The sequence below is a fragment of the Mus caroli genome, chromosome 1, assembly GCF_900094665.2.
Source record: "Mus caroli chromosome 1, CAROLI_EIJ_v1.1, whole genome shotgun sequence".
NCBI classification, from domain to species: domain Eukaryota; kingdom Metazoa; phylum Chordata; class Mammalia; order Rodentia; family Muridae; genus Mus; species Mus caroli.
The window spans coordinates 115788454-115810981 of record NC_034570.1 but is presented as its reverse complement, the minus strand read 5'-3'; the positions used below and the strand labels follow the sequence as shown (position 1 = coordinate 115810981).

The window sequence follows — 22528 nt, the reverse complement described above, 5'->3', positions numbered from 1 at the left end:
TGGAGCAGAAGCTGTGTTCCACTCACCAGCAGTCCCAAAATCCTGGGGCGGGGGTCATGGGTAGCTGGCGGGTGTCAGGCAACCCTGTGCTCCCGCTACCCCGGAGCTGATCTGGCCGGATGAGGCCTGTGGCCCTACTCAGGCCGGTTTCTGCTTCCCTAACTAATGCAGTCTCAGGTCCCGCGCAGACTCTGGACTTTTTAAAGTTCACAACTAGCACTACCATCCCAAATGGTGTCCGGTTTTCTTAAATTTTAGTTATCTACTGTCTTACTTAGTGTTTTACTGATGTGAACAGACACCATGACCAAGGCAACTCTTATCAGGAAAACCTTTAATTAGGCATACAGGTTCAGAGATTCAGTCCATTATCATCAAGGTGGGAACCTGGAAGCATCTAGGCAGGTATGGTGCAGGACTAGCTGTGAGTTCTACATCTTCATCTGAATGCTGCTAGCAGAATACTGGCTTCCAGGTATAGAGGACAAGGGTAATAAAGCCCATACCCACAGTGACATGTACTAAAAAACCACACCTACTCCAACAAAGTCACACCTCCAAATAGTGCCATTCCCTGGACCAAACATATACACACAATTACCCCTAGGTTGAATCATAAAAGAAAATTCTATTACTATTCTAAATCCATCTGGGCTACTAACTTCATGTCATATGCTTATCTGATTCTTTTAAGTTTTTCACAGCTGATGATTTTTTTTAAAACCACCCATAAGTTTTATTCATTTATATAATAAATCTTAGTAATTTTCCTTCTCACTTCCCTCCTTCATTTCCCTCTCTAATATCCCCTCTCATTGGAGCCCATATTCACCAAACATCCCTGCTACTACCATATCTTTTCTCTGTGTGTGAGTCCCTGAGTTTAATTAGTGTTGTTTTCCAGATTAGGGGTGGGAAGGTATTCAGTGGCACAAGGAGAACATTTCTGTGGCTATACCACTGAAGAAAATGACATCTCTCCTCCAACAAGCATTTGTCAGTTCAGTATGTATGGAGCTTCGTGGATCTTTCCTGCATTCTTGATGAAATTGAAATAGGCCCAAGATTATGCAAGTCTTGGGTATATGGCCATGGCTGCATTTGTGCTTCTATAAAGATTATCTGAGAATTCTATCCAGTTTTCTCCAAAACATATAGATAGGGTCTGTGGAGATGGCTCAATAATTAAAAATGCTTGCTGCTCTTGCAAAGGACCCAAGCCCAATTCCCAGAATACATGTTGCATGGCTAATAACTACTGAAAGGTCGCCTCCAGGGAATCTCATGCCATCTTTGGCCTTTACAGGAAATGTGTGCACATGCAAGTAGCTACAGATAGACACACTCTCATATGTGTGTGTGTGTGTGTGTGTGTGTGTGTGTGAATATATGTGTGTGTGTGAACATATGTGTGTGTGTGTATGTGCACACTTCTGTGTGTATGTTTCTAAATCCATAGATAACTTAACATCTCTATCCCTAAAGTGTAGAGGTTAATGTTCCAAGATAGCCCTGGAATGTGATGCTAACAACCAATCTGTGCAACTTTGGGTCACTTCTTCTACTCAGCTGTACTGTGTATAAGATAGTTTTTTACATCTGTCTACTTAGTTCCCCAAACTTCCGTTTCCCTTCTACAGTTTCCTCTTTGCAAATAGGGAAGTTTTTGTTACGTTTCAATTGAAGATATAGAAGTTCTTTTAATGAAGTAAGTCTTCAACTCATATGAGAATGGTGTGAAACTTTCTTTTCTTTCTGAAGCAGAGTGCTGGTATGTGTTCTGTAGCTCCCCAACCCCTCACAGTGCCTACTAGTTAGAAGTGAGGCAGAAATCCCACTGAGTAATTGTTTCTAAGACACCACAGACATGAAAGCTGGCAGAAGCTGATGCCTCTTCCTCAGAGGAGCTCATTTGGTAATGCTGCAGGATGGATGCAGCTGTGAAGTGAAATTCCCATTGCAGCTGTGACTAGGAAATCATGTGACCTCAGAAACAGGATAGACCCGTAGAAGGAAACATAGATTCTCAGTTTGGCAAACTGCCTGTAACAGTAACTTTATTTATTTTCCTTGAGTCAAGGCCTCATGTAACCCTGGCTGACCTTCAATTTGATGTAGAGCTGAGGATAACCCTGAATGAATGTCTCATCCTCTGTCTCCACCTGGGACTACAGAGAGCTAAAACTACTACACACGGTTTATGTGGTGCTGGGGTCAGACCCAGGGTTTCATCACGCTAGGCAAGCACTCCACCAACTATGCAGTATCCCATGCTTGTCCATCTTACAAGATTTGCCATTTCAACTGTACTTAATATTATTAAAGGTGGTATTTGTTGCTATCGAAGCTGCACAAGTAAAGGTATTTTATAAATAATAGTTGGATGGATAGATATGTAAATATACTTTATTTACAATGATATAACCAAGATATAAATATATACCATCAATATTTTCTATAATATGCTAGAGATCTTAAAATACTACAAAGATCTGAAAAAAACTAGTTTTTCTAAATTCAAAACATGTAATTTTCCAAACAAGGTATTTAAAATTGGCATGAGATTTATAAATTAAGACAAAGTTGTATGAACCAGACGTACTCGGTACTAAACTTATGCATTTTTATTTTTTCTTTTTTATTAGATATTTTCTTCATTTACATTTCAAATGCTATCTCCTTTCCTAGTTTCTTCTCTGAAAGTCCCTATACCCTCCCTCTGCCCTGCTCCACAACTCACCCACTCCCACTTCCTTACCCTGGCATTACCCTGAACTGGGGCATAGATCTTCACAAGACCCAGGACCTCTCCTCCCATTGATGGCCCACTAGGCCATCCTCTGCTACATATGCATCTAGAGACACAAGCTCTGGGGGGTACTGGTTAGATGACTGTGAGCATCCACTTCTGTATTTGCCAGGCAATAGCATAACCTCACAAGATATAACTATATCAGGATCCTGTCAGCAAAATTTTGCTGGCATATGCAATAGTGTCTTTAAGCAGATAGTCTATGACATAGTAGAATTCATTTAGTATTTCTACCATCGTTTCTCTATACCCAATAAGATCTTCTAAGTAAACATTCATATCATCTATAAATAAAGGTTGATTTTAGATCTTTGGTTTTCTAACATCTGACAAGCAAAGATTAATGTATAATTTTAATTATTCATATTTTATTATATTTTTTTAAAAAATCATTACTTTTTTATATTTAGGAGGTATGTGTATATAATTAAGAAGATAATCTGTGGGAGTCTTTCTTTTCTTTTACCATGTGAATTGCCAAGAATAAACTTTGGTGATCAGGCTGAACCATCGTGACAGTACCTTAGCTCGTGTTTTATATTTATAATTTTATAAAAGTAGAAATGGATAAAAACAGGATCTTTCAAAAGAGTGTTTTCTCTCATGTGGTATACTAGTTATCTTTTTGTTGCTATAATAAAATACCGTGACAGGAAGCAACTTATGGAAAAAAGGTGTATTTTGGCCTTCCGTTCCAGAGGGAAAGTTCATAAAAATGTGAGAAGTTTAACAGCCACTTGCTAAAGCAAAACTTTGAGATATCTCACCTCAACTGTATGTGCAGGAAGGAGAGAGAGAGAGAGAGAGAGAGAGAGAGAGAGAGAGAGAGAGAGAGAGAGAGAGTTATAACTCTCAAAGCTCCCTCAATTCAGTACTTCCTCCAGCAAGCCTGCCTCTACATTCTGGTTCATAACTTACCCAAGCAACCATACCAACTGGTGGCTAATGTCCAAATGTTCCAATATGTGAGGCCACAGGGAATATTCCTCATCAAGCCTCTACATGTATTTATTGCTATGGAGTGCATCTTACACGAGAGCAACCTTGAAACTGACTCTTCTCTACAAATGGACAATCCCATACCTGCAGGCTCTCCTTAAAGTTGCCTGAACTGCACCAGATCCTGCTGAACTATCACACCTCTGTATTCTTTGGTTGCGAGAGAAGATTAAGATCTACTTTGAAGCCATTGTTTTTAAGCAAAAAGTTTGCAAATTTTAAGGTTCTTTGCTCATTTTCCTTGTTGGTAATATGCATTTTCAAGCTTGTACCTTGTTTCCTAGTTTAAACTTCAAAGTGTTAACTGGGTATGAAAATACTGCAGTTCTGCTTAACCATATTAGGCTTTAATGATAACATCCAGTACACAGTCTACAGCAAGCTTCTCAGAGCAACTCTAGTCTCACTTAACATTTATTTCTTAATTAATAATGAGTCCTCTTCATGTACTTCTTTATTCTTTGTTTCTTTACATTTATCTAGCTGTATCTGTATGTGCATATATGTTTGTGTGCTTGGCCATGTATCAAAGTGCTGGCAAGAACAGAAAACAACACAGAAGAGAACACTCTCCCCTTCTACCATATTGGAACAAAGAATCAACCGCAGGGGGTCAGGCTTAGTGGCAAATGCCTCTACTCATTGTGCCATCCTGCCAGCCTATCTTCCTTTCTACCTGGATTTTATAATCTGACTATAGTTTCTCTCTTAGAGCTGGGTCTGCCTCAGCTTACTCTATTCAAATCTTATTTCTGACCCTGCCTTATTCCCAAGAGAAAATGTAATGACGCTGCCATTCCTGGGGCTGCGCAGAGCTTATTCCTGTCAGTCATTGCTGGGATTCCAGTTTGTCTTCTTTGAAGCATACAACAGAAAACATGAACATCTGAATAGTATTAATTTATCTCATACTTATTCCAAAATATATCAGTGAATAGCTATAAAAAATATAGCATTCAACTTCTCAATAAATAATCTTGTTGAAATTTACACAGTAAGCAAGCGAGGTCTGCAGAAAATAATTCCATGAGATATCCTGCCCATGCTAGATTGTTCATTCTCTATTACATATTGCTTGCTAATGGTTGGGAGTTTTGTAATGCAAAAATAATAAGTATTCATTCTTAATAACTATTTCTGCTTTATAGATCATGAATATTGGAGATGATATTTAGTTAAATATTTAGGCTCAGGTTTATGTCAGTCTGGAAACTGTTGTTAGCAGGTAAGGGAGGAAAAAAACCCACGGGACTGATACTTGTTACCTTTTAAAAAGAGGGTGTGTTGGTTGTATGAATGCCTTTGTGTCTGTCTTTCCTTTTTTATGTATGTATGTATGTATGTATGTACGTATGTATGTATGTTAGCGTACCTCTTGTGGGAGTTTGTTTTATCCTTTTATTGAGTGGGTTTTGGGAATATATTCGGGGCATCAGACTTCAGAGCAAGTCTCTGTGTTCACTGAGATTTCTTGTAGACCTTAACTAGATTGGTTCTAATCAACGTGATATTATTTATAATTGTGGATTTCTTAGCATGAGCACATGTGTGCGCACGCATGCATGTGCGCACACACACACACACACACACACACACACACACACCCATACACAGAGAGAGAGAGGGAGGAAGAGAGAGAGAGAATATTTGATTGTGATTATTTGATTATTTCTCAATTACAAGTAAATAAACTGTCAGTTTTCTTCACCATCTTAAATTCTTATATGATTCCAAAGAAAAACACCATAAAAAGAAGAAAGCATCTATTTCCATGGAATTTCTTCATAGTTTCTATGTATTCTGGGGCATTAGTACATTTGGGGTGCTAAAATTGAGCTTACTTTTATAATGCAAAGCTCCGGTAGCATTCTGATTTCTGTAAACTAGTCACGTTTCTAGTAGAGCAACTCGGCTGAGTCATAGTGCATTGCTCTCAAATCTGTATCAGTATTTGTTTATAATCCTTACATGGGCTTACTGAGTCCTATCACCTCATTTTCTGACCTGTCAGAGCTTTAGGTAGCAAGTGTGTGGTTTTCCAAACTTTTAGTGAACATCTCATGATGTTATGAGGGAAATATGTTAACCAGTTGCTATGGTTTCTTTTGTTGGCACTGTAATAAAATACTCTGACAAATGCATCTAAAGGGGGGAAATCATCTGTTTCAGGTTATAGTTCAAGGTTACAGTCCATAATGACAAGAAAGTAAAAACAAGATGATGTTGAAGCAGCTCGTCACATGACAGCCAGTCACAGGGCAGCAACAGTCATTAAGCAGATCCCGATGATGAATGCTAGTATTCAGCTCTCTTTCTCCACTTAGCTCAGGATCCCAGCCAGGGTATGTTGCTATGTACAATAGGTGAGCACAATCACAACATCCTCCACATACACGGCCAAGTGATTATAGATTTATCAAGTTGATATGTAACAGTGAACACTGTAGGGCATGTGGACTGTGCCACCAGGTGGATATGAGACTGGTGAAGTTGAGCATGTGCAAACCCTGGTATCTCAAGAGGTTTGAGATGCCAGGAGAGGGGCTGCTCTCTTCCTGCTTCCATGCCTCCTCTGGAACATGTAACCATGACTCTCAACCAAGGTGACCATGGGCAGTCAGTCAGTCATATCGCACAGCACCTGGAATGCTGTCCCATTTCAATGAGGTATCTCAATAGCCTTAGCCTTCAGCCAATGACCTTATATTTCTGGATATGCTCATGCCCTTATCCTAAATTATATAATCCCTTGTTCACCCCAAATAAAGCATATGTATCTAAATCCACATCCAGTAGAGAAAGAGAAACAAGATACCATCTCAGAGAGCTGCTTCATTAAAGATTGCCACAGGAAGTGAGGTATTCTACTAAAGAAGCTGTAAGGTGAAGACTCACAAAGAAGGCTTTCTCTATTCTCTAGCCTCTCTGGCACTTGGTACTTGCTCCCAACTATATTTCCATCCTTCTAGTCCCAGGATCTGATCTCTTCTTCCAGCCTGGAACACAGCAGCACCCTGACACCCTAAAAGGGAGCCACAGTCTGTAGTTCCCCATTCCGGACATTTTGTCCTGAGCTAGTGTATCTGTGGCATCTGGACACTGCCAGAGGAGAGGCAGAATTGAGGATCACGGACTCCCACACCATTTACGATAAAATAAAACAAGATCAGTTTAGAGCTCACTGAAGAGAAAAACCAATGTATTTTGACTGAATGTGTGGCCTGTATTTGTACTGTCTATGTATGGTTGATTGTGTGGAAGAGGTGGACGGAGGCAGAGCAAGGGAGAGAAACAGTTTGTGTATAGTCTGTATGTTTTGTATATGGAAGTGTGTTCAAATGAATCATTAGAAAAATATGCTCAAATATGGGTGCAGGAAGGAAGAAAAGGTTTAAATCCCATGTCTTTTAAACATGTCTCTAAGGCACCATGAAGAGAAAGAGGCACTGTAAGGACCAATGGGTGATCAATGAGCTATAGGAATTGGTTTTAAATCTTTGTCAGATTAATTTCTCATTTATTCTCTGGACCATTTACCTTTATTCTTTTTCCCCTTAGTGCATATCATGCTCTAAATTTGAAACCATTCCTCACCATTTTATCAAGCCCTCAGCTTCTCATGGCATTTCCTACTCATTGTAGTTTTTATAATTAATTTAATTTACTATTTGACAATTTCAGGTGTGTATATGATATATTTTGATTAATCTCATCCTTCACTGTCTCTCCCAATCTTACCAACTTTCCTTCTCTCTGTGTGTCTCTTTCTCATAGTCAGGTCATTTAGATTTGTTTTGTGAGCCCCATCCTGGGTTTAATCTGGACCATCTAGCTGAAGATACATACTCCCCTCCTTTGTCATCTGTTAACACCCTTAATTCCTCAAGTAGGGGTAAGGCTCCAGGAGCTGAAAAGTCCAGGTCTATGCAGGCCCAGTGCAGGCTGCCTCAAGTGCTGTGAGTTCAGTGTTAAAATGGCTGTGGCTTGCCCAGGAGATAAGAATGTCACAGCCATTTTCCATATCATTCTTGGCTTACTTCTGTCTCTTCTTTTGTGATATTCCCTGAGCTTTTGAAGGAGTGGCATTAAATGTCCTTTTTTAGGGCTGATCACTTATTCTTAGCACCCTGAGCAGCCTGTGGCTCTGCAGCCATGGCTCATGGTGCTTTAACAGCTGAAGTGTGGGCTTGTAACTAGGTTTCACCAAGTTAGCTTTCTTTATTCCTTTTTTTTTTCTTTAATCACATTAATTGATTCCTGTATTTTCAATGTGAGAGTGTGCATGGCATATATTCATGTGTGCATGCCTGTAGGCAAGTGCAAAAGCCAGAGAAGGGAAGGATACTCTCCACTATCACATTAATTCTTATTCTGCTGAGGTAGTGTCACTCCTAGAATCTAGCGTTAGACTGCCACCCAGCAAGCTGATCCTCTGGTCTCTGCCACCCAGAGATTAGTTACAGGCACAGGTGGCTACACCTTGTATGTGGGTGCTGAGGATTCGAGCACTGGGTCTCCTGCCTGAATAGCAAGCACTATTACCCAGTGAGTCATCTTCTCAGCCTTTATTTTAGTTAGCTTTCTACAATATTCCATCTGTAATAACCCAGTGTTTTAAGGATCTAACTCTCATTATCTTATTCACTCCCCACTATACAGTCTTAAGAGTTCCACATGAGGAAATCAATGCTTTGGGAATATAGTCACCACATTAGGATAACTGGCAGAATAGGCCCACTAAGTCTTTCTATGGTGACATTCATACCCCCACCTGGTACTGGCTCTCACATTATCCAGGAAGTCCCTACTGTGCTAATTGTTTGTGAAAGGAGCATCAACACCTGCTGCTCTGAGCATGAAAGATACAGCTCCTATTGTGTTGGAACATGTTGTTGCTCAACATATGTCTGAATAAAAATCATGTTGAATATGCAACACAGAAGAACAAAAGGCAGAGTATATTAGGAAGTGACTTTATCTCCTTGTTAATTTGTTCTAAAAACTCCTTTATGTGTCATTTAATGTCTGTTGATGTTTGCAAGTTATATGGTGACCTTTCTGCACAGGATTCCAACCACAAGGCATTCCTTTGTCAGAGGAAAGCCTTTTCATTTCCTTGCCTGCAAGCTGTACCATGCTCAGCAGACTAAAGATCGATTGCTCTCAGCAAGCAAAGAACAATGTTAAGTTCATCAACCCCCTAGCTGCCTCTCATTCTGCTTAAGAAGAGAATAGAAAGTCTCCCTCTCTGCTGTCCTGCACACTAGGATCTAAGAATGAAACTGTAGAAATAAAACCCAAGAACAATTAAACTGTAGTTCCCAAGTGTAATTATATTATGGTTGTTTCTCCTTGCTTTATATCCCTATATAGAATTTATGATTCAAGTATTAGTGGGAATAGACTAATGGCATGACATAATTAATGAAGCGCCTTCTCTGTTTTTGTTTCCTTTGTGCTTCTAGTTTGCTTTGTTCAACAGAATAAGATGTTTATGTTAATTTTTATGCATGCTATAGTTAGGCTTCTATATATTATTTAGGGAAGCTTCTACATTAGCACTAATAAATAAACTGTTGGGGTTTAAATCATGGTCTGTGTACTACCTAGTTTATTTATATTTATTCCTTTTTCATTACTGCAGGAGGAAACAGAAGCTGTGCTTTATTTTTATAATAAAACACTCTGAGAAGAGTTATTATGGACCCTAACACTCGTATGCAAACATCATTAAAGTTTACACAGCGAAGGTTTTTAATAACATTTGGAGAGATTTTGGCTGATGCCTTTTTTGTATTAATATTTCCACATCCGGATACAATGGCTGAATATTATCCTCACTAGGAATCTAGGAAACACTTGTGTTATTTGTAAATGAAGACTTGGCAGTGTTTTGCTAAGGTTTCTGTTTGAGATATGCATAGCAAGACATATTTCTTTCACGTTGTGATTGTAAAGAATCTTTCTGTGTCAGGAAACTGGTGGAGTTTAAAGTGGAAAGAGGTCTGAAAGTTGAACCAGTATTGACTCTTTTTATGTGGTGACTGCAACAGAGTTTTGGAATGAAAATGTAGTGGGTGTGGAGGAAGGAGGTAAAGCTGTGGATTAACTGTGGCAGCAAAAAGATGACAGAAAAGGAAAAAAGGTACATTCTTAAGTTCTTCTTATTAAAAGTGTTCATGGGTTGCTGAAACACCCATTAGTAATGTATGTGCTTCACAGGTATGAAAATTGCCAAAACCCACCTAAGAAACTCAGGCCTCCTGGTTTGCACCTCCAATCCCACTGTCAGCATGGCAGAGAAAGGAAGATCCCTGGTGTTTGATGGCCAGCCAACTTACTCAAATCTATGAGCTCCTCTTTTAATGAGAGATTCTTTAATGAGGGTCTTCAAAAAGCATGTGGAGACCAAGCAATATACTCAGCATTGATTCCTGGCCTCCCGCTAGATGCACACTGAAGTTTATGTATATTTACACCCACATGCACACACATTCATACATATCATATACATGTACACATACAGATACACGGAAACACACACATGTACTGGCCTTTAATCCACTCATTAATTAATGAATTCATTCATTCATTCATTCATTAATGCTTCTAACATTAGATGAATTTTAATATCAGTATATCCTATTTGTAAACATTTTAACATATATAAAAATGCTGATTTTATATTTATCTATTTGTTATAAAGCTTTCATTGCAAAATTTACATAAACCCTGAAGTGTGTATCCCCTACATGTGTCTATTTTAAATTTTAGAACATGACACCTCAGCTACCTTTTGGCCAATTCCTGACATAATGGTATGGTCATCTTTGTTGTTCTCTATAACCATAAAGTGTGTGTGTGTGTGTGTGTGTATGTGTGTGTTTGTGTGTGTGTGTGCCTGCATGTGTGTGTTTGTGTGTATCTAGACAGGAAAATGTGATAAAACTAGTATTTAAAAACAGGAGTATTCATTTTAAAACCGAGGAAATGACATTGTATACATTATCCAACTTTGTTTTATGTATGAAAACTTTCATAATATAAAATAATAGTGTGAAACTACCTGATAAAAACCATAAGGTTATGAAGACAAGTCTAGCTGAAAATTAAGTTATTCAGAGAAGCATTTTGATGAAGTCATATGTCTATAAACAATATTCAATTGTGTTAAGTCAGCAGTATTTTGACCTTGTCAGGATTTTGGACTGGAAGCAATATTTATTTGATCAAGACTGTCCAATTTGGGGGCTGGGTGTGATGTTCACTAGGAAGACAGCTGCCCCACTGCCAAGAATCCATGAGACCATGTATTTTAATCCTTAGCATGGCTAGACCAGACAAGGAGAGAGAGAGAGAGCACTAGGAGGGAGGAGATGGGAGTATGGAGATAGCTAAGAATAAGAGGGACCACAAGGGAGGACAAAGGAGAGAGAGAGATGAGGAGGGGAAGGAGGGGGAGAGAGAGAGAGAGAGGATTCAAGCCATCATGGCAGAGAAAGAAGCTTTGGTAGCAGGGGCAGGTAGCTTGATGTTTACCCTGAATCCTCCAGGAGGAAGCCGTGAGCCAACAGAAGTGGCTCCAGACTATAAAAATTTCAAGGCATGCCTTCAAGGACCCACTTTCTTCAGCAAGACTCCATTGTCTAATGGTCTCACAACTTTCTCAAATAGTGTAAAAAACTGGGGACCTCATGTTTGAACAGTCTATGGGGACATTTTCACATTCAAATTACAACAGAAAGTGTTCCTGATCTGTAATTCCTGGGTAGAAAATTACCTGAGGTCCCATGATACTGATCTATGGCAGATCAGATGTGCAGTAGCAGTATTTCCATTTGAAGTTGCTGTTTCTGGGTAGAGATTCTTTGAGATGACTGGCTGCCATTTTGGTAAGTTATTTGAGTCTACAAAGCTAAAAATATATTTGGGATGCGCTCTAAAACAAGGATGAGAACCAAGTTGCAAATAGCCTCTAAGTAGAAGAGATTGTCTCAGCCCTAAAATACCAGGGAGGCTGCAATGTAAGCGTCTCTTTATGGTGATGTAGTGTATATTTAGGAGAAAGACATTTCTTATTCTCTCTAAATCACACTATCTTAGTAGTCATGAATATGCAGTGACATTGTTAGTCATTTTCTGAATATCCCAGTGCTACCTGGGAAGGAGGTTGTCTATCAGGCCATGGAGTATTGCTCTCTCTCCTTAAACGAGATGGAGATACTGCCCATCAAATCAGCACTACCTGATGCAGTTGTTTCTGTGTTAACCGCTTCTTTTGCTCATAATCTTCCTCTAATCTACATCAAAGGACTAGAACATACCCCAGGGCCAGAGATGCACCATGTGTATCTCTTTCTTGCATATAATTTCTTCCATCTTCCTAGACTAGGGTTTCAAGGTCATTAACTGAAAGTTCAAATCTGAACATAACATTCTTAGCTGGAGCCTTCCTTAACCAGCAAAACATAATGAATTTTCCTGGTCACAAATTTCCAGTAGATGGTAAATTAACAGCATGTTTTGATTTGCATCTTAAAGAGGGGGCATGGCCCAGATATATCCCAATATCATGATACTCTCATTGCCATGAGTAATTTATATGGCTAGCGTGTGTCTACATTTTATTTATTCTCAGATTTTTCTACCTCCATTTTTACTTAAATGATGGATGTGTTGAGGCTAAGCCCATTCATCAATAAGAATAACTAGTACCGGGAAGTTTTGTGAGTTTTATAGCTATGAGAAGTTCAGAACCAGCCTTTTGTGACCAAGGGACAGTCACTGAGCAGATCCTGATTGTGTACTCATTACTGTCCAACACATTCATCAATACAAAGGCCTTGAGGGTGACTGGAGTTTACTGGTCTGTGACACCATGCCATTATACAGGCTCTGAAAACCCACCAAGTAGTATGGACCATGTTTTCCTAAGCTGAAGACTGGGAAATTAATTGCCTTTCCCAGGAGTTTATGTAGTCAGGAGAAAACCTAGAATTGGAAAAGTTTTAGGCAGTCATTCAGGTTAAATATGTGCTTGTCTAAAGAATTTTTAAAATAACTTTCATAAGAGGCTGGGGAGATAGGTGGCTTAGCCTCTAAGAGTAATTACAGCTCTTAAAGAAGACTCAAAATCAATTCCTAAAACTCAGTTCAAATGGCTCACAACAGTCAGGGACCCCAGCCCCAGGGGATCTGACCCCCTCCTGTGAACCCCTTGATCACCTGCACAGATGTGCTATGAAGTCATAGACATATATACACATAAATAAAAAATGAAATAAATCAAATATCCAAGATAGACAGTATAAGGTCAAGTTTTAAAATATTTCTGGGTTGAATTTTTACTCCATTTAAATAATGCTACATTTGTGTCCAATTCTTTAAGTCCTGTGACTAGTTTGTGTGTGTGTGTGTGTGTGTGTGTGTGTGATGTATGTGTGTGTGTGTGTTATATGTGTATATGTGCATATGGAGGCAAGAGTACAACATTGTTACTAAACCTGAAGCTAAGCTTTCAGTCAGAAAGTCCCAGCTATCCTTCTGTCTCCCCCCCTGACTGTGTTGTTGTTAGAGGAGCATATGAAATGACAACAGGAATTTTACAGGATTACTAGGTATTGGAACTCAAATATTCATGTTAGCTTGGCAAGCTCTCGTATCTCCTGAGCCACTTCCACATTGTCTTAGTGTTCTATTGCTGTGAAGAGATATCATGTCCAAGGTAATATAGAAAACATTCAGTTGGCAGCTTGACTACAGTTTCAGAGGTTCAGTCCATGATTGTCTTGGCAGTAAGCATAGCAGCAGGTAGGTGGGCAGGCATGGTGTTGGAGTGGTAGCTTTGCAGTTGAGAGGCTACATCTTAACAAGGTTGAGGTAAAGAAAGAGGAGGGAAAACTGGAATAGGCTTCTGATATCTCAAAGCTCACTCCTTCGTGACCTCCTCCAACAAAACAGTAATTCCTAATTCTTCCAACATGCAGTTCTACCAGCTAGGGACCAAGAAAACATTCAAATATATGAGCTTATGGTCACCATTCTCATTAAACCACCAGTCAAGGCCCCTCTGAGTTCTCTATAGCATAATTTATGTTAAAACTTTCATCTAAATTTTGTCCTTCAACTACAAAGATATGAGTCCCTCCTGATGGATGTTATAATACCATTACAGACTCTCTCTCTGTCTGTCTGTCTGTCTGTCTGTCTGTCTGTCTGTCTGTCTGTGTGTATATGTGTATGTGTGTTTGTGTGTGTGTATGTGAACAAAAAGAAAATTAATTATAATTTTACTTAATCATTTTTACTAAAATTGAACTCTTAAAATTTTGTTTTAAAATAGAATTCTCCTGTCTTTCTCATTAAATCATACCAGGAGGCCACAAATAAATGAAGACAAGATCTTGAAATGTTTACACTTCAAGATCAGAAGCCTTTAAGATTTATGGAATGAGATTATCTTGCTCATTCCTCCCTATGGAACATAGGCTTTTAGTTTAAAACATTGTCATTTAAGGTGTTGGAACACTTCCATACACAAAATGTCTAGTTATAATGGATTATCTTTACCAACATGTTTCCAATGAGTCCAAGCTACAATCTGTCAATCACACCTTCTGTATGTTATTACACTAACAAAGTCATAAGCTGTCTAACAACAGGATGTGATGTTTGAAAGGTTTCATCAGACAACTCCTTCATTGTGTAAGCATCAGAGAGTATGTATACCTGGGTTATCTCTTATATATGAAAGGTCTAACCTTTCCCAGAGCCATGCAATTAAAATCAATCCCAAGAGAATGATGCAGTCAAGAGAGATGGTATAGAGAGCCATTTGAGGCTGCTGCAGTAAAACAACATGTTGTTTTGTAGGGAAGAAAATTAAATGGATTGTGTTCTAATTAACAAGAAAATACAGAGGCAGGCAGTTGTGGCGCATGCCTTTAATCCCAGCACTTGGGAGGCAGAGGCATACGGATTTCTGAGTTCGAGGCCAGCCTGGTCTACAAAGTGAGTTCCAGGACAGCCAGGGCTATAAAGAGAAACCCTGTCTTGGGAAAAAAAGAAAAAGAAAATACAAGACAATGAATACACAAATCAGTAATGTACCCATTTAATGTGCATCAGGTATATTACATACTATATATAATTTCATTCAATATGCACTTGACAGCATCACTAAAGCAAAAAGTGGAGTTGCATTAGAATCTTTATATATATATATATATATATATATATATAGTCATGTATACACGTGTGTTTGGGTACATTGAGGGCAGAAGTAAACAGCCCCATCCTTGATTGCTTGCCACTGTAGTTCTTAAGACATTGAAGTTGATGCTCAGTAATTAGCCTAACTGGATGACCAGGAAGACACAGGGATACTCTTATCTCTGCCTCCTTAGTGCTGGGACTAGATGCCTATGTCATCATGCCTGATTCTTGAAGTGGTTTCTGGACATCTGAGCTCAGGTTCTCATGCTTCTAAAATTAGCCCTTTGCCAACTGAGCCATCTCCCCAGTGCAACTTCATTATAGTCTTATGGGTCATTGTTGCTGATGCTGACTCAAATGTTGATGCTATTTTATAAAAGTTTCCTATAGCTTGCTTCAGATCTTATCAGGATCCAGGGATCTGCTATAATGTGCTGCCACTGAGTTTGTTACTGAAGATGCTAGGTGAAATCTTGGTATTCTTCTACTGTGACAGCTCTAAGGTAGGTGAATTTGAAGGTTAAGCTATTTCTCAGTCGAGTTAGATGGATAGACACCAACATTTCTCCAAACATCCTGTTTATTTTGATCGATTCACTTAGGTAGGAGGTCTGGCATTTTGCTTTAGAGCTCAGGAAATGTGATGTTACACACATCTTTTATGAATCCATCCCTAAGGGACAGGCTCCCACTTAGAAAATGCACACTGAGTACACATTGCAAATGAACAAATTTATTATTCAATAGAAATAAAGTTGATCTCACAGACTATACTCTGGATGAGTCCAGTCAGGGATCCCCCTGCCAATTTTCAGGACTTTTAGGGACGTTACGATAGCAATTTCAAATAACTCAGTGAATGTGAAAGCAGCATAGGGATTTATCATTTTACAATTGGGTATGCCATGGTATGAACCTAATGTTAATTTTTTAATAACCTCATGTTGTTTTTGAATAGGAACACGAATGGTTGGGGAATCACAGTGTAGGGAGGGTCATGTTTTCAGTTCCCTTTTTAGTCTCCACAACTTTTCTAGCTATTTTGAAGAACATTGTAGTATCCTAGCTTGTTCCTTTCTTTATATATTGGAAGCATTTTGCAATAGCTTGCTTGTTTCTGTGTGTGTCCTGTTTGTGTAGGGTTTGTATATGTACACATGTGCAGAGTCTAGAGGTCAATGTTGGCTATTTTTTCTTTTATTAGATATTTTCTTTATTTATATTTGAAATGTTTCTAGGTCTTCCCTCTGGAAACCCCCCTACCCTAAACCCCCTCCCCTGCCTCTATGAGAGTGCTCCACCACCCACTCACTCCTGCCTTCCTGTGCTGGTATTCCCTTACACTGGAGCATTGAACCCCCCACAGGACCAAGGGCCACTCCTCCCACTGATGACCAACAAAGACATCCTCTGCTACATACATGGCTGGAGCCATGGGTGCCTCCATGTGTACTCTTTGGTTGGTGGTCCAGTCCTCAGTAGATACAGGGGGGGGTCTGGCTATTTTTAACACTTATTAATTAATTAATTAATTAATTAATTAAATTTATTGAGAGACCATCTCTCACTGAACCAACGTCTTGGTGCTTAACTAACCTGACTGGTTAGGAACCAAAGAGTCCTCTTGTTCCTTCCTCCCCAGTGCTGTGTGTGGCTTTTATATGGGTATCAGGGATTGAACTCTGGACCTTATGCTTTCAAGGCAAGCCTTTTACTGACTGGGCTATCTGTAGTCCTTTGTTTTACTCTTCTATCTCATTGTTATATAACCATGTAATTTAGATAGGCTTTTGGTAAGAAGTAAATAGTGCAGATTTGTTCACTCAGAAATGAGAGATTTTAGCAACATGGGATAGTGGTAAAGAAATATATGCAATAAGCAGAAATACAAGCAGAATAAGTATTTGGTAGTAATCAAAACATTTGTGGGAAAGAGACAGAGGGGTTGTACTATGGTCTCATTTCCTATAAAGGCTCATGCATGATAGATGATACAGTTTGGATATAGTTGATTCTCATCAATATAAAAGATGAATATCAACATTGAGCAACATAGGGAACTTTCAAAAGGTTGAATGCTTTTCTAATTGTGGCAAGCCCATTTATCTAGATACCTGTATTCTTCCTCACAAACCCATGTCCCCATCTTGTTCTTTTTTTCCATTTCCATCTTAAGTTGCACCAACCTGAAGTACTCATAAAAGCCAAGAAGCTGCAGTTGCTCCTCCAGTCCTTCAGCACTTTTAACTAAATAACTTTCTTCATACAGTACTCAGCTTCGGGTATTTTCTTAGAGCATCATAAAGCCCCCCTCCCCCCAAAAAAGCTAGCAATAAGCACCCAGTCTTCTCATCACCAGTAAGCCTGCTCTCTTCTTTCTCCTCACTTCTCATTCTTCCTCCTTCCCTTTCCCTTCCTCATCCTCTTCTTCTCCCCTCTAACCTCATCTATCCTTCCCCAGAATCACATTTATGCCACCCTGACATCAAAGATAATGTCAATTAATCGTGATTATCTTGGTTCCACTTCCCCAGTCCTTGGATTACAGGCCTGCACCATCACACCAGGTTTATCCACTCTGTTCTTAAAGAACTTGGAAGGGTGATAGAGATAAGGCTTGATATCAAGTTCATTGATTTCCTCTGACAGCCAAATTGAAGCAAAGAGATAGATTTTTAAAAATCTGACATGAAAAATAAAAAAATAAAATAAAATAAAAATTGGCAGTAAGTGGATGGAACCATCCCTCAACCTGGGGCCTTGCCTAACCTCTGGATATGGTCTCTACAGGTTTTCCCTCTCTTTTGTTAGGCATTTCATCTAATGTTATCCCCCTTGGGTCCTGAGAGCCTCTTGCTTTTCTTGAATCTGGGACTTTCTGGCAGCTACCTCCAGTTCTCTATCCCCAATTGCTACACACCTGTGGTCATTTTCCTGCCTCTCTGTATATAATCTCCATCTCCTCCCATACCTGATCCTGTCCCCATTTTATTCCCTCACCCTGCCTCTTCCACCCAAGTCCTTTCTATCCACTGCCTCCTGTGACTATTTTTGTTCCCCTGTCTAAGAAAGACTGAAGCATCCACACATTGATCTTCCTTCTTAAGCTTCATGTGATCTGTGAGTTGTATCATGGGTATTCCAAGCTTTATGCCTAATATTCACTTACCAGTGAGTACATACCATGTGTGTTCTTTTGTGACTGGGTTGCCTCACTCAGGAGATATTTTCTAGATCCATCCATTTGCCTGCATATATCAAGAAGTCACTGTTTTAATAGCAGAGTAGTATTCCATTGTGTAAATGTACCACATTTTCTGTATCTATTCCTCTAATGAAGGACATCTGGGTTGTTTCCATCTTCTGTCTATTATAAATAAGGCTGCTGTCCCACCTGGGGATCCATCCAATATACAGACACCAAACCCAGACACTATTGCTGATGCCAAGAAGTGCTTACTGACAAGAGCCTGATATAGCTGTCTCCTGAGAGGTTCTTCCAGAGCCTGACTAATACAGACGTGGATGTTCAGAGCCAACCATTGAACTGAGCATGGGGACCTCAATTGAGCAGTTATGGGAAGGACTGAAGGAGCTGAAGGGTTTGAAACCACACAGGAAGGATAACAATATCAACCAACCAGAACCCCCAGAGCTCCCAGGGACTAAACCACTAACCAAAGAGTACACAGGGAGGGACCCATGGCTCCAGCTGCATATATAGCAGAGGATGGCCTGATATGGCATCAATGGGAGGGTAGGCCCTTGGTCCTGTGAAGGCTGATTACCCCAGTGTAGGGGAATGCCAGGACGGTGAGGTGGAGTGAGTGGGTGGGTGGAGGAGCACCCTCATAGAATCAGGGGGGAGGGAGATGTGATAGGGGTTTTGAGGAGGGGAAACCTGGGAAAGAAATAACATTTGAAATGTAAATTAATAAAATATCAAATAAAAAAAATAAAAGCCTCAAAAAAATTAAAAAGGGGGGAGATGGAGAAAAGACTCAGTGGATAAGAGCACCTGCTGCTAATACAAGGAGTGGATTCACTTCCTAGCACCCAAGTCAGGTGGGTCACAAAGGCCAAGACACACCTGAACACTGGCTTTAAGGGACCCCTTTTCTGGCCTCCTTATATACTCAAACTACCCCTCAACTCATTTGATGAAAGACAGACTGAAGTGGAAGAAAAGCAAGAGCTAGATCCCCAGAATTGACTTGAAAAGTGATTTCATAAGAATCACCAAGATGTGTTGAATATACTTAAGGGAGACTTTAGCATCCTGGGGGACAAAAGGTAATTGTGGATGATGAGGACAATGATGATGACATTGATGGTGATGATGATGATGATGGTCACACATTAACAAAACTGTTTTGTATCTGATATTAGAGATAAACCACTTTTGTGTGATTATATGACTATGTCATTATAATTGCATTACTCATTAAGCATTGCTAGCTTTGTGAATACAATAAAGTAAGGAGAGAGGAGCATGGAGGTCATAATACTAGCTGGAAAATTAGCTGCTCCATGTTTGTACCTGGAAGGATTTTTATTCTGCACCTCCCTTACACATTGTTATTTGTTTTGTTCTTGTTTTTTAAATAAAGAATATTTCAAAATTGTTATTTATACTTTATTTCCTTGGATTATAGCTTCAAACTTTATCTTTAAAAAAACTGTCATGTAGGGCTGGAGAGAATGGGATGGCTCACTGAGTAAGGCACTAGCTGTTCCGAAGAACTGAGTTCTGACCACCAGCCTTGTTTTAGGTTCTGTGGGACTCCATGTTTCAAAGTAATAAGGTGGGTAGTGGTAAAGCAGGACACCTGATGTCCTCTTTTGCCCTTGAAATGAACTCACAATTACACATACAACACACACACACATACACGCATGCATGTTTTATGAAAATCACAACTGAGAACAGAAAAAGTGACCAAGTCTACTATGATATGTTTATTCACTTTAGTGGTTCACTTGGAACTTTTTTTTTTTGTTTGTTTGGTTTTTTTTTTTTGTTTTTGTTTTTCGAGACAGGGTTTCTCTGTGTAGCCCTGGCTGTCCTGGCACTCACTTTGTAGACCAGGCTGGCCTCGAACTCAGAAATCCACCTGCCTCTGCCTCCCGAGTGCTGGGATTAAAGGCGTGCGCCACCACGCCCGGCTCACTTGGAACTTTTATGCTTACGTGTTTATGATAGAGAAGGTTACAGCAAAATCAGCTACTAAACACCATTAAACACTACCTTCTGTGAGTGCTGCTATGATGCTAAAAAGCATCTACACAAAATGAGTCATTTCTCCTATGAGCAAGCAGTACTTATCTTACTTAGCAGGGACAGACTAGAGTTTGTTGTCTTTTCTTAGCAGATGGGTCCTCACCCTAGTGCCTCCTCCCCAGGCAGACATTAAACAGGATTTGTTTTCCTTTCTTGGAATATAAAAAAAAAAATTAAAAAATAAACGAAAAATATAAGAATACAATTAATTCAAGCCTGTGAGCTGATAATTCCTGCCAAAGGACACTTTGGAGCAGTTTTCCTCTGAAGATGTATGGGGGACAATCTATTTTTAAATTGAAGAATGGAGGGGACATTCTGGGGACTGTTGAGAATTCTGGCTACTCTATTCACAGAGAATGGGAAAAAAGAAGGCTCCCTTCCATCCATCCGTGAATTGAGACACTGACTGGCTTTGAGGGCACTCCTTGCCTGACTTCCCACACAAAACATTTTAGCTAGGGACACACTCCTCTAACCAGGGTATACATGATCGGTGCTGCATACTTGCAAGAGAATCTGAAACTCACCTTGCATTTATTTAATTTTTCCTGGTTCATGGAATTTCTTAAAATAGAAAACTATTTTATTCTAGATTTAAATAAAGGTCTCTGTAATCTTGGTTGCTCTTAACTGGATAATGAGCATGCCTATGTGTTATTTATGTGTGAGAACTGACTATGAACATCAGAGTGGTGGGCATGTGAACCAAAAATATAAAACTTTAACCGAAAGGATCATGGGAGGCTGATCTGTAGACAAGAAATGTAATTTTACATTTTCTTCCTTTTTAAATACCTGCACGGAACTGATTAACATTTTAATAGCAAAAGCAATAAAAAATAATAATTAAAAGCACATTTAGGATCTGTTCTGTCCCATTTCATTAATTTCTGCTTCTGTCCCCTCCCACCCACAGCCTTGGAGGAAAAGATATATAATTTGTACCTTACCTTTAGCTCCCTCCTCGGGGTACATAATTTCTTTACCTAACCATATCAGTCCCAAGGTCTCATTCCAAGTGTAATTTCTCCTTTATAAAAGGCAGCACTGTTGTTGATTTTATCTTTAGCTGTAAAGTGTGTTATGTCTGATTTGTTTCAGAGTTGTATAATAGGTAAATGTATATGGAAACAATATTTGGTTTGATTTTGACTCCCAAGAAAGTGACAAAGTCTTCTGAAGAGAGTACGCCTTCCTATCCACAAGTTTTGTTTGTTTGTTTGGTTTGTTTGTTTGTTTGTTTGTTTTTGGCTCTGTCTTCTGATGCTTGGCATTTCCTCCTAGCAGAGGGACACCAGTCAGATGAAACCAGGAAGGTGTTGGCTTGCAAGCTGTGATGGTACAGGAGAAGAACAGTTACTTAAGATGAGATCAGGTTCACTTCCAATCCCTGCCCCCAGACTCTCAGTACCATCTAAAGGTCAGTTCTGTTATGAAGAGCAAATTAATAATGCCAGCCTTGAACGAAGCTTGGAGCTTCAGGGCTCCTTGGCCATTTCAAACAGTCCTGTTTTGCTTAACCTTTGTTTGGGATCTTAATTTGACTCCAGGGCAATTACAACCTTTAACTTACTAGCAGAAAAGGAAACACATTGAACATTACCTTAAAAAGACAAAAGAGGGGAGATGCTCCAGCTGGGGCGATATTAAACTACTTCTCACACTCTCCTCTTCCACTCCTTTAACTAGGGGAGGATGAGGACAGATGTGATCTTTACCACACTTCACAATGAACTCCACCAGGGACCTCTCTTCTCCTAATTCCTTTCATACTTAATATCATACGCCATAGAGTTGAGTATTTAAAACTTTATTTTCCTCTTTTCATGTTTTTTAAAAATTAATTAATTAATTAATATCCCAAATGCTGCCCATGCTCCTGGTCCCTCCTTCTCAAAGTCCCTCCCCCAACACCTCCCTTCACCTCTGAGAGAATATTCCCCTCTGTATCCCCCTCACCAGGATCAATTCTCTGCAGGAGATTAGGTTCATCCTCTCTCACTGATGCAGGACAATACAGCCCTCTGCTATATATGTGCAAGGGGCAGAGTCTTGGCTCAGCAGCTGCGTGCTCTTTGGTTAGTGACTCAGTCTTTAAGAACAACCAGGGACATCTTCTGTATATATGCCCAGGAGAGGTATTGCTGGATCCTCCAGTAGTACTATGTCCAATTTTCTGAGGAACCGCCAGACTGATTTCCAGAGTGGTTGTACAAGCT

General features: G+C 39.6%; 1 protein-coding gene across 4 annotated transcripts in view; it reads left to right on the top strand.

Annotated features, from left to right (window-relative positions):
• The window catches only part of Dpp10 (dipeptidyl peptidase like 10), a 1458922-nt gene that overhangs the window by 882581 nt on the left and 553813 nt on the right, over positions 1 to 22528 (top strand). Inside the window, exon 1 of one of the 4 annotated variants that reach the window (XM_029476886.1) lies at positions 21714 to 21729. The exons of the other annotated variants lie outside the window; for them this stretch is intronic. The gene's annotated coding sequence lies outside the window, so the exon portion shown is untranslated. Of the gene's footprint in view, positions 1 to 21713; positions 21730 to 22528 lie in introns of those variants that run through there. 4 annotated transcript variants of the gene reach the window in all.